The sequence below is a fragment of the Pongo abelii genome, chromosome 3 (genome assembly GCF_028885655.2).
Source record: "Pongo abelii isolate AG06213 chromosome 3, NHGRI_mPonAbe1-v2.0_pri, whole genome shotgun sequence".
In the NCBI taxonomy this organism is placed as follows: domain Eukaryota; kingdom Metazoa; phylum Chordata; class Mammalia; order Primates; family Hominidae; genus Pongo; species Pongo abelii.
In genome coordinates, this window is record NC_071988.2 from 140864749 (window position 1) to 140882815 (window position 18067).

An 18067-nucleotide genomic window follows, 5' to 3' on the forward strand; every position below is an offset into this window, starting at 1 on the left:
TTTGACAAACCTGACAGAAACAAGCAATGGGGAAAGGATTTCCTATTTAAAAATTGGTTCTAGGAGAACTGGTTAGCCATATGCAGAAAATTGAAACTGAACCCCTTCCTTATACCACATACAAAAATCAAAACTCAAGATGAATTAAAGACTTAAATGTAAAACCCAAAACTATAAGAACCCTAGAAGAAAATCTAAGCAATACCATTCAGGACATAGGCATGGGCAAAGATTTCATGACAAAAACACCAAAAGCAATTGCAACAAAAGCAAAAATTGACAAACAGGATCTAATTAAACTAAAGAGCTTCTACACAGCAAAAGAAACTATTATCAGATTGAATAGACAACCTACAAAATCGGAGAAAATTTTTGCAATCCATCCTACTGACAAAGGTCTAATATCCAACATCTATACGGAACTTAAACAAATTTACAAGAAGTCAAAAACAGACGATTTCATTAAAAAGTGGGCAAAGGACATGAACAGACTTTTCAAAAGAAGACATACATCTGGCCAACAACCATATGAAAAATAGCTCAACATCACTCATCATTAGAGAAATGCAAATCAAAACCACAATGAGATAACCATCTCACAGTAGTACTAGGCGATGGAATGATCTGTGCAGCAAACTACCATGGCACACATTTACCTATGTAACAAACCTGCACATCCTGCACATGTACCCCAGAACTTAAAATAAAAATTAAAAAAATACAATAAAATAAAATCTGCTTCTAAGCATACCAATTTGTATTCCTTGACAGCTCCTCACTGTGAGACCACCATCTTGTTTCAAGAAATATATTCTTTACTTTTGATATACAGAAAGAAATGTGAAGATAGTATATGATTAATCACAATACATTTCCTCACAAACTCATTGAAACCTATTAAAAATTCTTAAAAACTCAAAACTTTTAACTTTGTATTAAAGTACTGGTCATTATAGTTACACAGAAAAAAATATGTTTTCAGATGAATACATGTATAAATGTATATATTATAGTTAATGACCACAACTATCAGAATATATTAGGCTATGCTACTTGTACAACTCCATACTTTGTTTACTTAAGTGTCCTCTTGCTAGCATAGCAAAAAGATATTAATATTTTACAAATAGTAATAAGAATAAACAAAGAACAGAGTTCCAAGATGGCCAAATAAGAACAGCTCTGGTCTGCAGCTCCCAGTGTGATCGACGCAGATGATGGGTGATTTCTGCATTTCCAACTGAGGTACCTGGTTCATCTCACTGGGACTGAATGGACAGTGGGTGCAGCCCACGGAGGGCAAGCTTCAGAGGGTGGGGTGTCACCTCACCCAGGAAGCACAAAGGGTCTGTGTATATCCCTTTCCTAGCCAAGGGAAGACGTGACAGACTACCTGGAAAAACGGGACACTTCTGCCCAAATACTGCACTTTTCCCAAGGTCTTAGCAACCGGCAGACAAGGAGACTCTCTCCCATGCCCTGGCTCCACAGGTCCCACGCCCATGGAGCCTTGCTCACTGCTAGCACAGCAGTCTGAGATTGAACTGCGAGGCGGCAGCCTGGCTGGGAAGGGGCATCCACCGTTGCTGAGGCTTGAGTAGGTAAACAAAGTGGCCTGGAAGCTTGAACTGGGCGGAGCCCAACGCAGCTCAACAAGGCCTACTGCCTCCACACTCCACCTCTGTAGGCAGGGCATAGCTGAACAAAAGGCAGCAGACAACTTCTGCAGACTTAAATGTCCCTGTCTGACAGCTCTGAAGAGAGCTGTGGTTCTCCCAGCACGACGTTTGAGCTCTGAGACGGGACAGACTGCCTCCTCAAGTGGGTCCCTGACCCCCGTGTAGCCTAACTGGGAGACACCTCCCAGTAGGGGCTGACAGACACCTCATATAGGCAGCTGCCCCTCTGGGATGAAGCTTCCAGAGGAAGGATCAGGCAGAAATATTTTCTGTTTTGCAATATTTGCTGTTGTGCAGCCTCTGCTGGTGATACCCAGGCAAACAGGGTCTGGAGTGAATCTCCAGCAAACTCCAACAGACCTGCAGCTGAGGGACCTGACTGTTAGAAGGAAAGCTAACAAACAGAAAGGAATAGCATCAACATCAACAAAAAGTTCATCTACACCAAAACCCCATCTGTAGGTTACCAAATTCAAAGACCAAAGGCAGATAAAACCACAAAGATGGAGAGAAATCAGAGCAGAAAAGCTGAAAATTTTAAAAATCAGAGTGCCTCTTCTCCTCCAAAGCATCACAGCTCCTTGCCAGCAACAGAACAAAGCTGGATAGAGAATGACTTTGACAAGTTGATGGAAGTAGACTTCAGAAGTTCAGTAATAACAAACTTCTCCGAGCTAAAGCAGGATGTTTGAAACCATCAGAAGGAAGCTAAAAACCTTGAAAAAAGATTAGACAAATAGCTAACTAGAATAAACAGTATACAGAAGACCTGAAATGACCCGATAGAGCTGAAAACCATGGCACGAGGACTTCGTGACATATGCACAAGCTTCAATAGGCGATTCAAACAAGTGGAAGAAAGGGTATCAGTGATTGAAGATCAAATTAATGAAATAAAGTGAGAAGACAAGGTGAGAGAAAAAAGAGTAAAAAGAAATGAACAAAGCCTCCAAGAAATATGGGACTATGTGAAAAGACCAAATCTATGTTTGATTGGTGTACCTGAAAGTGATGGGGAGAATGGAACCAAGTTGGAAAACACTCTGCAGGATATTATCCAGGAGAACTTCTCCAACCTAGCAAGGCAGGTCAACATTCAAATTCAAGAAATACAGAGAACACCACAAAGATCCTCCTCGAGAAGAGCAACCAAAAGGCACATAATTGTCAGATTCACCAAGGTTGAAATGAAGGAAAAAATGTTAAGGAAAAAAAGCCAGAGAGATAGGGCAGATTACCCACAAAGGGAAGCCCATCAGACTAATGGTGGATCTCTCTGCAGAAACTCTACAAGCCAGAAGAGAGTGGGGGCCAATATTCAACATTCTTAAAGAAAAGAATTTTCAACCCAGAATTTCATATCCAGCCAAACTAAGCTTCCTAAGTGAAGGAGAAATAAAATCCTTTACAGACCAGCAAATGCTGAGAGATTTTGTCACCACCAGGCCTGCCTTACAAGAGCTCCTGAAGGAACACTCAAGATGGAAAGAAACAACTGGTACCAGCCACTGCAAAAACATGCCAAATTGTAAAGACCATCAATGCTATAAAGAAACTGCATCAATTAATGGGCAAAATAACCAGCAAACATCATAATGACAGGATCAAATTCACACATAACAATATTAACCTTAAATGAAAATGGACTAAATGCCCCAATTAAAAGACACAGACTGGCAAATTGGATAAAAAGTCAAGACCCTCAGTGTGGTGTTTTCAGGAGACCCATCTCTTGTGCAAAGACATACACAGGCTCAAAATAAAGGGATGCAGGAAGATCTACAAAGCAAATGGAAAGCAAAAAAAAAAAAAAAAAAAAAAAAAGCAGAGGTTGTAATCCTGGTCTCTGATAAAACAGACTTTAAGTCAACAAAGATCAAAGAGACAAAGAAGGCCATTACATAATGGTAAAGGGATCAATTCAACAAGAAGAGCTAACTATCCTAAACATATATGCACCTAATACAGGAGCACCCAGATTCATAAAGCAAGTCCTTAGAGACCTACAAAGAGACTTAGACACCCACACAATAATAATGGAAGACTTAACACCCCATTGTCAATATTAGACAGATCAACAAGACAGAAGGTTAACAAGGATATCCAGGACTTGAACTCAGCTCTGCAACAAGCGGACCTCATAGACATCTACAGAACTCTCCACCCCAAATCAACAGAATATACATTCTTCTCAGCACCACATCACACTTATTCTAAAATTGACCACATAATTGGAAGTAAAGCACTCCTCAGCAAATGTAAAAGAACAGAAATCACAATAAATTGTCTTTCAGACCACAGTGCAATCAAGTTAGAACTCAGGATTAAGAAACTCACTCAAAACTGCACAACTACATGGAATCTGAACAACTTGCTCCTGAATGACTACTGGGTAAATAATGAAATGAAGGCAGAAATAAAGATGTTCTTTGAAACCAATGAGAACAAAGACACAACATACCAGAATCTCTGGGACACATTTAAAGCACTGTGCAGAGGGAAATTTATAGCACTAAATGCCCACAAGAGAAAGCAGGAAAGATATAAGATCGACCCCCTAACATCACAATTAAAAGAACTAGACAAGCAAGAGCAAACAAATTCAAAAGCTAGCAGAAGGCAAGAAATAACTAAGATCAGAGCAGAACTGAAAGAGACAGAGACACAAAAAGCCCTTGAAAAAATCAACGAATCCAGGAGCTTTTTTTTGAAAAGATCAGCAAAATTGATAGACCACTAGCAAGACTAATAAAGAAGAAAAGTGAGAAGAATCAAATAGACACAATAAAAAATGATAAATGGTATATCACCAATCCCATAGAAATACAAACTACTATCACAGAATACTATAAATACCTCTACACAAATAAACTAGAAAATCTAGATGAAATGGATAAATTCCTGGACACATACACCCCCCAAGACTAAACCAGAAAGAAGTTGAATCTCTGAAGAGACCAATCCCAGGCTCTGAAATTGGGTCAAGAATTAATAGCCTACCAACCAAAAAAAGTCCAGGACCAGACGGATTCACAGCTAAATTCTACCAGAGGTACAAATTGGAGCTGGTACCATTCCTTCTGAAACTATTCCAATAAACAGAAAAAGAGGGAATCCTCCCTAACTCATTTTATGAGGCCAGCATTATCCTGATACCAAAGCCTGGCAGAGACACAACAAAAAAAGAGAATTTTAGGCCAATATCCCTGATGAACATTGAAGTGAAAATCCTCAATAAAATACTGGCAAACCGAATCCATCAGCACATCAAAAAGCTTATTCACCACGATCAAGTCGGCTTCAACCCTGGGATGCAAGGCTGGTTCAATATACACAAATCAAGAAACATAATCCATCACATAAACAGAAACAATGACAAAAACCACATGATTATCTCAATAAATGCAGAAAAGTCCTTCAACAAAATTCAACAGCCCTTCATGCTAAAAACTCTCAATAAACTAGGTATGATGGAATATATCTCAAAATAATAAGAGCTATTTATGACAAACACACAGCCAATATCATACTGAATGGGCAAAAACTCGAACCATTCCCTTTGAAAACTGGCACAAGACAGGGATGCCCTCTCTCACCACTCCTATTCAATATAGTGTTGGAAGTTCAGGGCAATCAGGCAAGAGAAAGAAATAAAGGGTACTCAATTAGGAAATGAGGAAGTCAAATTGTCCCTGTTTGCAGATGACATGATTGTATATTTAGAAAACCCCATCATCTCAGCCCAAATCTCCTTAAGCTGATAAGCAACTTCAGCAAAATCAATACAAAATCAATGTGCAAAAATCACAAGCATTCCTATACACCATTAACAGACAGAGAGCCAAATCATGAGTGAACTCCCATTCACAATTGCTACAAAGAAAATAAAATACCTAGAAATCCATCTTACATGGGATATGAAGGACGTCTTCAAGGAGAACTACAAACCACTGCTCAATGAAATTAAAGAGGACACAAACAAATGGAAGAATATTCCATGATCACAGATAGGAAGAATCAACATCATGAAAATGGCCATACTGCCCATAGTAATTTATAGATTCAATGCTATCCCCATTAAGCTACCAATGACTTTCTTCACAGAATTGGAAAAAACTACTTTAAAGTTCATATGGAACCCAAAAAAGAGCCCGCATTGCCAAGACAATCCTAAGCAAAAAGAACAAAGCTGGAGGCATCACACTACCTGACTTCAAACTATACTACAAGGCTGCAGTAACCAAAACAGCATGGTACTGGTACCAAAACAGAGATATAGACCAATGGAACAGAACAGAGGCCTCAGAAATAACACCACACATCTACAGTCATCTGATCTTTGACAAACCTGACAAAAACAAGAAATGGGGAAAGGATTTCCTATTTAATAAATGGTGCTGGGAAAACTGGCTAGCCATATGTATAAAGCTGAAACTAGATCCTTTCCTTATACCTTATACAAAAATTAGTACAAGATGGATTAAAGACTTAAATGTTAGACCTAAAACCATAAAAACACTAGAAGAAAACCTAGGCAATACCATTCATGACACAGGCATGGGCAAGGACTTCATCACTAAAACACCAAAAGCAATGGTAACAAAAGCCAAAATGGATAACTGGGATCTAATTAAACTAAAGAGCTTCTGCATAGCAAAAGAAACTACCATCAGAGTGAACAGGCAACCTACAGAATGCGAAAAAATTTTAGCAACCTATCCATCTGACAAAGGGTAATATCCAGAATCTACAAAGAACTTAAACAAAATTACAAGAAAAAAATAAACAATCCCATCAAAAAGTGGGCAAAGGATATGAACAGACACTTCTCAAAAGAAGACATCTATGCAGGCAACAGACACTTGAAAAAATGCTCCTCATCACTGGTTATCAGAGAAATGCAAATCAAAACCACAAACAAATACCATCTCATGCCAGTTAGAATGGCAATCATTAAAAAGTCAGGAAACGGCTGGGCGTGGTGGCTCATGCCTTCAATCCCGGCACTTTGGGAGGCCAAGGTGGGCGGATCACGAAGTCAGGAGATAGAGACCATCCTGGCTAACATGGTGAAACCCTGTCTCTACTAAAAATACAAAAAAAAACAAAAAAAAAATAGCCTGGCGTGGTGGCAGGCGCCTGTAGTCCAGCTACTTGGGAGGCTGAGGCAGGAGAATGGTGTGAACCCAGGAGACGGAGCTTGCAGTGAGCCAAAATTACACCACTGCACTCCAGCCTGGGCAACAGAGTGAGACTCTGTCTCAAAAAAAAAAAAAAAAAAAGTCAGGAAACAACAGATGCTGGAGAGGATATGGAGAAATAGGAATGCTTTTATACTGTTGGTAGGAGTGTAAATTAGTTCAACCATTGTGGAAGACAGTGTGGCAATTCCTCAAGGATCTGGAACTAGAATTACTATTTGACCCAGCAATCCCATTACTGGGTATATACCCAAAGGATTATAAATCATGCTATTATGAAGACACATGCACACCTATGTTTATTGTGGAATTATTCACAATAGCAAAGACTTGGAACTAACCCAAATGTCCATCAGTGATAGACTGGATTAAGAAAATGCGGCACATATACACCACAGAATACTATGCAGCCATAAAAAAGGATGAGTTCATGTCCTTTGTAGGGACATGGATAAATCTGAAAACCATTATTCTCAGCAAACTATCACAAGGATAGAAAACCAAACACTGCATGTTCTCACTCACAGGTAGGAACTGAACAATGAGATCACTTGGACACAGGGCAGGGAACATCACATACTGGGGCCTGTCAGGGGGTGGGGGGCTGGGGGAGGGATAGCATTAGGAGAAATACCTAATGTAAATGATGAGTTGATGGGTGCAGCAAACCAACATGGCACATGTATACCTATGTATCAAATATGCACGATGTACACATGTACACTAGAACTTAAAGTATAAAAAAAAGAATAAACAAGAACAAGTTATTATTTTGCTAGGTACAACCAACTAGTACTATATTAACAGCATGAAGAAGGCCAGTGCAGTGGCTCACACCTGTAATCCCACCACTTTGAGAGGCCGAGGTGGGTGGATTACCTGAGGTTGGGTGTTGGAGACCAGCACCCAAGATGGCAAAACCCCTTCTCTACTAAAACTACAAAAAAATTAGCTGGGCATGGTGGCATGTGCCTATAGTCCCAGCTACTAAGGAGGCTGAGGCCGGAGAAACGCTTGAATCTGGGAGGCGGAGGTTGCAGTGAGCCAAGATCGGGCCATTGCACTCCACCCTGGGCAACAACGGCGAAACTGTCTCAGAAAAAAAGAAAAAAAAAGAAAGCTACTGTTCTTTCTTGTGCTAGTTGCTGCTTACAATTTAAATGTCAGCACTGTTTTTAGCAACTGAAATGTCTTCCATCACATTAACACTATTAAAACTTGATAAAGAGTTCTTTAGAGTTAAAAGTATTTGAAACATTAGCAGAATAAAACTTGTAGAAAGCAATTTAATCAAAACACTTTGATTTAATAATGTCTAAAAAGGCTTTAACACACATACAAGGGATTTTACCTGCTAAAAGTTGGTTTGTGTTTTTCCTCAGCACAATTTAGGGTTTAGGGCTTGTTTTACAGATAAGAAAATGAAAGATTCAAGAGCACAGTTAAGAACTGGAAAAAAATTCAGTACTCTGGTATTTCTGCTTTTATATATACATATAAGTCTTGAAAATATTTTTGCCACTGAATATTTTCCGACAATTTTATTACATTATTTAAAATTAAGTGTTATTTTACTTTTTTCTTTTGACTGTGAAGTGAATTTCAACAAGGAAGTTCAACTTGAAAACACTGTGCCCTGAATATTTTTGTCATCTTTACAAGAAAAGTGCTCTCCAGGGCAACTTCCTTTGGGTCTAGTATTTCAGCCAATACGCTATGAGCAAAAGACACTGTGTTACTTTACTACTGTATTTCTTAAAGAATTACTTTAAAAACAAGTCAGTCCAAGGTGTAAAGTGAGTGAGTGTGTGTGTTTGTGCGTACGTGCAAGTCACACAGGCTTGGATTTGTTATATTTCCAAGGAGTGGGAAAATAAGTTTGATAAATTTGCAAACACGATGGTTGTTTTTTATACAGTCAGAGAACTACCACGGATATCACAATTCAGAAAAAAGAAAATATTCGCCTTTGAAATACTCTTGACCTCCTTATGTTCTCTTTCCTTTGTCCTATAAAAGGGTACAAAAGTGCCAAGTATGTTTATCAATATTCCAATATTTGAATATATAAGAAATTTTACTGTACTTTAAGAAAGAAAAGAGTTCCATCTTCCATGAAACTTCAGAATACTTCATGGAAAATTGTTCACACTAGGCAAATTCCAAATGTTAAGGAATTGGATTTCAGTTCTGGTTCTGCCAGAGTCTAGAATGACCTTGGGTAATTTTTCTTCCCTGGGCTTAAGTTTTCTCATATGTACAGTGAGGGATTTTAACAAACTAATCTCTGAGGTCCTTTCCATCTCTAAGATTCTAAGGCATCTTATATATAAAATAATTTTATAAAACTAGTTTTATAAAAAGTTGAAGAGAATTGATGTTCATAGAAAGGAATCCTAGTGAATAACTTTATGACAATTAAACCTCCAGATATTTTTGGCCATTACTTCTGGACCTATTATTAGTACAGTACATACTGGCTTTGTTCATTTCTACTTACTCTACTGTATTTCCATGGCTGTAACTTGACAGCATATTTAACTGCTATGGTCTTTTATTTAGTCATTCATCTTCTGTTTATTGAATGCTTCCTATGTTCTAGACACTATGCTAGGTACCTCATTTTCATTATTTCTAAAATAAGGATATTAGTAATATCTAAATATTAATATTTAGGGTCACTGAAAAAGTTAAATAAAATAGCCTGCATAAAGCAGTTAGTTTCTAACACATATTTAGGGATTAAATAACAACTGAGAAAAGGCACTTTCATGCATTTAGAACAATGTACTCTAATTCTTTCACTTAAGCATGAGGAAAGAGGTTAAAAGAGGTTAAAACTGACCTGCCCAGTCATACAACTACTTGTTGAGAGCAAAGAACATTCAGTGTTGTTTCTATCATATGCACATTGCCTCTGAGCACAAATAATTCCACAATTTGTTTTTTTTTTTTTCATTCTTTTGCTCAGATTACAAAACACTGCCAGAAAAAAAAAATTACAAAACTAGGCAAATAAATGTCCAGAGGGGTTGGCAGTCCTACTTAATCCTGTTAACAGCAATCCAGTTAGCTAGGATACCCTGCTACACACAGATGAAGAAACTGAGATTTATGGAAGTTAATAACTTTTCAAGATCACACAAACAATAAATGGCAATGTCAGGATTTAAATCTGTTTCTGTCCAGGTACAAAAACCATACTATTTTATGACACCATATTGCCCTTAAACATTTCTTTTCTTGGCTTTCTAACAGTTTTAGTTCTGCCATTAGGATTAATTTCGGCTGCAGCTGGAGCAGAATGTCAGGAATCCAGCCTTTGTCAACATTTTCCTTAATGACATAGCTGAAGACAAAGAAGATATTACTAATTTTTGCAATACAAAAATAGAGGAAGAATAGTGAATCTTATGAGATAAGATGAAACTTATTGGCATGAAACTTCAAAGCAAAACAAGATACTTAAAAGAAATGAAGAAAACCAATGATGGGGTTGCTTGTGCTCTGAGACAGCATAAATATTTGTGTCCAAAAAAGAATAATGGCATTAAGATTTGGAAAACCTGGCTTCCTATCACTTTATAAAAGAAAAATAAATTAAAAATTAAGTATTTTGAACATAAACTAATATTGGTTAACAAAGTGACACAATTGCAAAACAATCTCGTTTAAACTATCCTGATAAGAAAACAGTCTCTGAACTATGGGAGGAAGTAATTTCTCCAAACCACAATTGGGGTAATTGGAAAAATCTGTTTTTATTTTTGGGCACCACGTATTTTTCTGAAGTTGACAAGACAGCATCTTGAATTCAGTCACATGGATGGTATGTGAGGCTTGTTACTGCATTTGCCAGGAACATGTTGATGAAGCCATTGTCAGTGAACATAGATAAGAGTCTCCTTAGATACAGGCTCACATGGGGGAGAAAAGCATTTAAAATGATGACAGAAAAATGTTTTCCTGTTACTGATAACTTAAATATCTCATTCACTTTTGGTTTCAGAACATAGCCAAACTGAAGTTTAAGTTACAGGCTCATGCATATTTCTGTTCTTTTGCTCTCGTTCTTTGCCTTTTACTCTTATTTTAATTCCTGATAGCTCTGATTGTTTTTTCTTATTTATATTTGACCTCCATTTTTTATTATATGCTAGAATTCATTTAAAATCATTTAAATCATTTGTAGGATGAGGTGAAGTACTGTATAATAAATGAATGAATATGTGGATTAGTGTAATATTTACTAGGCTTTCAAAAATTGTTGCTAGAGTGGAGTATTTTAGCTTAAAAACACAAAGATATTTTCAGTGTTAACTAGTGTCTTATGAAAAAGGAGAATATAGATTTCTGTTGTTTCAAAGGACAGAAATAAGGCTAGTATGTGGAAATTACTAGGAGATAGATTCCAACTCATTGTGATGAACATTTTTTTAACAGTTAGTCTTAAAAGGGCAATAATAGGCTGCCCTGCAAAGCATTAGGTTTTCTATCACTGTTACCATATTTGAACAGAAGCTGATAGCCCACTGGTGAGGATGATCCTCCATTGAGTGGGAGCCTGGACCAGATGAAATCTAAAGCTTTCTGTATTTTTGAGATTTTAATTAAATACATATCATTGTCATCAATGATAATGGGATTCTATAAGAACCTTTTTTTTTTTTTTTTTTTTTTTAGTAATCAGTGTTAGTAATCACAATAATGGCACTAATGGCCATCATAACCTAGTGTGGGACTTTACAGTTGCTTTCATCTAGGGCCTTATAAAAAGATATTTGTATAAGTATTTCTTCTCACCCCAATTTTACTGATAAGAAAATTAGAATGTTTCAATGTGACATTGCAGGACAGCAGTTGCTCCCAGAAAATTTGTAGTCGGGAAAGTCACAACAAGGATTTAAAATATATTAACTCTTACTATTTGTCCTTGAGGGACATGTGTGTGGGTTTGATTCACTAGTTTCTGATTGGCTGGACCCAAATTTGTGAAGACCAATCTCTGCACCTCACACAGGTAAAGAGATCATGAAACGGAGCAGGCTTGGCATGCCAAAGAATACCCTAGATGGTTCAGCTGAGGCTTAGATCATACAAGGGTAATGAAATTGCCTACGCTGACCCTAAGTCAGCAAAAATTAAAGAGGCCACTAGTTAAACCACCAGCAGTGATTTACTAGCTAATGATGACCTTGTTATGGCAGAGCCTTAGAAGGTCTGGGATGGATGGCCAGAAAAGTTTCAGCCAAGGAAGAGCTAGCTAAGATATCATGGATATTGAATTTGAACTTCCAGTGTTTAACAAAATGTCATGCTGCAGAGCTTTGAGGAATCCAGTAAATACTCAAGTCCAGAATTCCTTGTAAGAGGAGAGAGGATCCTCAGGAACTCTCTCCTTCCCACTTCATCTCTGCCTTATTCGTTCAGACCAGCTACTTTCAATGACAAGGCACATTACTACAGCAATCACTTAGAGACCCATGGGAAGAATGTTCTAGGCCAGTAATTCTCAACCTTGATCCTACTGACATTGGGGACTGGATAATTCTTTGTTGTGGGAGACTGTCTTGTCCATTGTAGGATGTTTAGCAGCATCCCTGCCCCCAACTGTGACAACCAAAAATGTTTCCAACCACTGCCAAATGTCCATGGGAGAGAAAACCACCCCTAGTTTAGAACTAGTCTTCCAGACATAGGGAATAGAGAATGCAAAGCCTTGAACAGCATGAGATGTTGTTGCGGAAGTAGGAACAGATCATTCAGGGGTCTATAGGCCTTGGCAAGAATTTTGGATTTTATTCTATGTGAATGGAAAACCATTGAACAATTTAAGTTGGGGAGTAACATGTCAATATTTTTAAAAGACTATTTGGCTGCTGTGTGGGAAATAGATTTAAAACCATGAGGATAAATGACATCTCAGGATCAGGCACTAAGGCACATCAACATTTAAAGTAGATTGAAAAGTATAAGAGAAAAGGAGGCTGAGAAAGGGAAGCCCATGAGGCAGGATGAAAGCCATAAAGGAATGATGTCACAAAAATTGAGATGAAGATGTCAAGGAGGGAGTGGTCAATTGTGACTAGATTTTTCTGGTTGGCTCATTCCTGAGTCACAGCCTAGAGATTTCTCTTCTTGCCTAGCTATAGTTTCCCCTACAGTTCTTCTGTATCTTATTCCAAATGAATCATTCTGCCCCAGAACTTACAAAGGCTTCCCATTGTAGTCCTGTACTGGCCTTGTTCAATCCTGTTTCTAAAACTTTGCTCTTTTAAGTTACATATCTTCCTCAATGCCTTCAAATATACTTGCTTATAACCCTTCCAAGCTGAAGTTCATATTTGATCTCCCACAGAAGCCCTCTCCAACTTTAGCCCACACTGATGGCTCTATTCAAAAAAATCAACAAAACTTCCAATTTTTACTCCATCCAATAAACACTACTTGTTAAGCATCTGTGCTAGGCACTGTGCTATGACTTCGAAATATGAAAAAACAGAGGGCTTAGGTAGTAAGGAAATTCACTTGTCAGTCCTCATGGATGCATTTAGGAAAAAAAGGATTCTGTCCAGTATCTAACCCCGAGTCAGTCATTCATCTACTACTTCCCTATGCTATATTTCACTCTACCCCACCCATTCACTCTACCCCACCCAGCTCAGTCATGGTTAAGCTGTTGATTACCTCCTGGAACTACTGGGTTACAGCTCCGCAGGACACATTGTTGCTATTCCTACCAGACATTAGTGGCAGGGTGCATCTAGTCACAGGGTAGCACATTTCTCAAAGTATGAGTTATAATCAATCCAGAGTAACACTAAGAGGTGTGTATATGTGCTGGTGGTGTGAACTTTGGCTAAGCCTCAGCTGAACCATCTAGGGTATTCTTTGGCATGCCAAGCCTGCTCCCTTTCATGATCTCTTTGCCTGTGTGAGGTGCAGAGATTGGTCTTCACAAATTTGGGTCCAGCCAATCAGAAACTAGTGAATCAAACCCACACACATGTCCCTCAAGGACAAATAGTAAGAGTTAATATATTTTAAATCCTTGTTGTGACTTTCCTGTCTACAAATTTTCTGGGAGCAACTGCTGTCCTGCAATGTCAATTTTCCATTTTTTCATGTTTGCTTCAGACTCTGCCCTCTTGATGCTTAAATTGGGTCCTATTACAACTCTACCATTTAAGGATCGGTACACAGATATGCTAAAAACTGGTAGAAAGTATGAAATTATATAATTTTAAAAGTTTATAGTCAGGGTTTAGTCAAATTCTTGAGCAGGGTGAACAGAAGGGTATTCTTCTATAATTGCTAAAGAATGGAGGTAGTATAAGCCATTATTATCCACAGTTCAAATTATTTCTCAAGGGTGGAGGTGGGGGTTACTCTGTCAGGTACATTTGCATAGAAATAAATATAGTACAACATAATTGTTATAAAAATAAGTCCCAAAAGGGATGACAATTTTGTCTCAGAAAGTTATGAAAAGATCCATGGAGATAAGCATTCGAGAGAGAACCAAAGGATCTTGAGAGAACCAAGAACATAGAAAGCAAGGACTTTAGAAAGAGTAATGTGGAGGAACTGGAGGAAGAATGGCGATGAGTTTAACAGTGTGATCATGAAAGGCCCTGCCGGTAGGTAATGAAAAATTCTTAGCAGAGAAGCATAATGATCATATTTTCACGTTAGAAAAATTATTAATAGAATGGAGGTTGGATTGGTGTGGGAAATAACTAGAGGATATCTTGTGAATATTGCAATAGTACGAGGAAGATGAGTCATAAGGGATGGTGATTACTTGAAGGACTAAGACAGCGAGAGTGGAGGGGTGGATCTGAGAGATACTTAAGGAAATAAGAGTCAAAATTTCATATTAGAAAAGCGGAAATGAAGGAAAAGTAACAGGGGTACTTATAGATTTCTGACTTGGGCAGTTGCGTGTCATTTTCTGAAACAGGGAATGGAAATGGTGTAGGTTCCAGATGGGTGAAGAGGGACATGGCATCAGGAACAGATTAAAGATGTCCATGCCAATTTGGGACATATTTAAGGTACTCTGTGAAATCCAAATGATGTTGCTTAAAAATGGCTGACGTATAGATATACACCTGAGAGTTCTTGGTGCACAGGACACGTGGTAGGTAAGTCCATGATGGGAAAGAGACTGCTCAAGGAGACATGGATTAACATTAAACAGAAACAGCAAAAGAAAATGGAGTGCTGACGAACAGAGACCACGCAGCAGAAAAACAGTATTTAAACTGCACCAGAAAAGTAGCTGCAGAATGAGGAGAAAATGACATTAGAGAAACGGAGGGAAGAATTAATGGTGTGCTCTTATTGTTTTAAAAATGCAGAGTAGGATCTTCTTTTTCCCCACCCCTCCCAAAATTTTTAATATTTTGAGGGCAGAAACCACGGCTTCATTTCATCCTATTTCCTACAGTGCCTAGTTCAGTAAAGGGAACATAGTAAATGCTCAATAAATTCTTAATGATTCAGCCAAAGACATTACAAACGGGTCCTATTTGTCTCCTGTATCAACGTCCAATATTTCTTCCCCCTATTTCTTCAAATAAACTTTTAGAAGTGCCTCTGGGTTTACTGAAATCCATTTTTACAATTAGTATGTTCAACTTACACCAGCTTCGGAATGAGTTCCAAAACCTTCTTTATTTACTTGAGATATTTGGTATCAGTGACAATGGGTTTTTCTTTTACTACTATTCCTAGGAAACGTTTTTCAAAATCAAAGTTTAGCCCAATTCCCAGCAGTACCTTTTAACTTAAAACCTGTTCGAAAGCACGGCAAAGAGGCGGACAGACTTTTCTGACAATCATTAACCAGGTCAACAGACTTATTAAAGCTATCTAATTAAAGGCAAGAAGCAACTGCTTGAGGAATACACATTCACGCCACAGGAAGCCATTTAACTGCAAATAGATCGTCTAACGACTCACGGAAATCTAAAGGAAACTGCGTGTCCGCATGGGGTTCTGATGCCAAACTACGGATTGTTCTCTCAGGTAACACCTAACCTAAGTGAAGTCCTTGGTGGATCCGCGTTCTTGAGCTTAGAAAATACCTAATGAACTACCAAGAGCACCAGAATAATCGCCTGCTCCTGAAGAACTAGCCTCTTTCTCGCCACACCAGACAGCACGTCCTACAACCACCTTACCCCCAACAACCAAATTCCAGCGCCAAGCTGCCGCTTTTGGGGAAATGGTCTATCTCTTGGTCTCGCGCGATCTCGCGCCTCCGAGGAAGCCAACTGTATCGCGCACGCCATCAAATCCCCGCGGGAATAGAATTCCGCAGGTCCAGAAAGCCGGGAAATCGCGAGCGGAGGCGGAGTTACCTCGGTGAGCGTGAAGGCGGAGCCCGCTCCGAGGGGCGGGCTCGAGGCGGGGAGAGGGGCGGGGCTCCAGGGACCTGTTGATCGCAGGTGTCACTGGCCTGACTGGTCCCTGGGTATTGGGGCGTATGCGCATGCTCCGCTCACAGGGTCGGGCTCTGGGCGGCGGAGACCAGCCGCCTGTGCTCCAGTTCCCGGTGAGCCTCGGTACTGTGGCAGCAGTCAGTGTGTCTGGCGGGTGTCGGCGTGAAGCGGGGCTGGGCCAGCGGGAGGTAGCTCTGTGGGAGTGGAAGGCCTGTATTTCTCTACCTGGACCGCACGCTCCTCGCGCAAGGAGGGTAGAGCTCAAGGTAAGTCTCCGAAACTAGCCCTCTGGTTGGAGATCCAGCGACCTGCGACCCCGCGGGCCTGACCGGGACACTCTCATTCTAGCCCCAGAGCTCGTCTCTCCCCTCGCAGCCCGGTTACCTCCTCCGGCCCCGGCCCTCTGGGCACACACACACTGTCTTTGCTGGGCGGTTCAGACGCCAGAGGTCACGCAGCCCTCTCGCCCCTTCTCGCCGTGTCTGGCGGAGATGCCTCTGACCAGGCTGGAGGCGAGCGCGAGGCGGGAGGAGGTGCTGTCCTTGTTGGGTCCTGGTTGTTATTGCTGCCGTGTTTGAGGGCGGCGACAAGCTGGAGTCTTGCTGGGGTTGTGAATATTACCCTTACTTGGCTCCTGCCCCTGGCTGTCCAAGCCACATTGCCTCGCCTGAGCACACAGTTTTTTACTTAAAGGGGTCCAGGATGGTTATGCTCCCTCCTTGGAGAAGAGGGATGACTGGACTCGTGAGATTCTTGGGGTGGTGGTTTCTCAGTGGTAGTGGTGATGTATATAAAGTTAATGTTTAGCTTCTAAAGGGCGGCTTACGGGGCATTTACCAAACTATTTTTAAACAGTGCTGGAGAACAGGAAGTACTTGCACAGGTGTAATAGGGAGGGTTTCTAAAACCCGCAATCTGAGGATGTTTTGAGGTTTGTAACCCTGCTACAAGGTTTTCTTTATCAATGCAAAGTATGCAGGGAATTACCAGTTGGACAGCAAAGTTTTCCGAACGTTTCCTTATCTGGAAATAGATATATATATATGTGTGTGTGTGTGTGTATGTATAAATATATATATTTTGCAAAGAATATCTAAGGCTATTTTTGAGGTAGGTTTAATAGTAAACTTAACCTGTAGTCCCAGCTACTCGGGAGGCTGAGGCAGGAGAATTGCTTGAACCGGAGGTTGCAGTGAGCCGAGATCACGCCACTGCATTCCAGCAGGGGCGACAGAGCCAGACTCCGTCTCCAAAAAACAAACAAACAAACAAAAAAACGCAGTACACTTAGGAAGGAAGGTTTTTGTGATTAAGATCTGATTCACTTTTAGTTATTTAGAGAAAAGGCTTGCTGGTTTTCACTATTTAAAATGAGTAGCAAGTGCTAACACAAAATGTCTGTTGGAAATGAACTTTTAGTTACGTTGATAATTGTTATTTTCTGTTCTTTTCAGTTCCGTGATGATGGTCTAAGCAAAGACCCTTCGTCCTGTTAAAGATAAATTAAAAAGAAAAAAACAACAAAAAAACCAAAGGGAACAAAACTTACTCTGCAAAAGTAATATATGATTTATCTGCTGTTGTCATAAGAATTCCAAATAGACAAACTCGGTGTAAGTAGGAGTTAATTATAGTCTGAGAAATAAGGTTTTTGTTTTGTATCTCAAAGGCTTTTAAAATAAGCTCCTTGATACAATTTGTGCAGGTTCGTGTTTACTGCTGATAAACCATGAAAGTG

General features: G+C 39.5%; 1 protein-coding gene across 7 annotated transcripts in view; it reads left to right on the plus strand.

Annotated features, from left to right (window-relative positions):
- The first annotated feature begins 16303 nt into the window (after positions 1-16303).
- USP53 (ubiquitin specific peptidase 53) overlaps positions 16304-18067 on the plus strand; it is a 79681-nt gene continuing 77917 nt past the window's right edge. For 3 of the 7 annotated variants that reach the window (XM_009240280.4, XM_054554409.2, XM_063723618.1), the window contains exon 1: positions 16479-16595. The gene's annotated coding sequence lies outside the window, so the exon portion shown is untranslated. Of the gene's footprint in view, positions 16596-17783; positions 17943-18067 lie in introns of all 7 variants that reach the window. The other 4 variants (XM_054554407.2, XM_054554408.2, XM_002815091.6 and 1 more) reach the window with 3 other exon arrangements.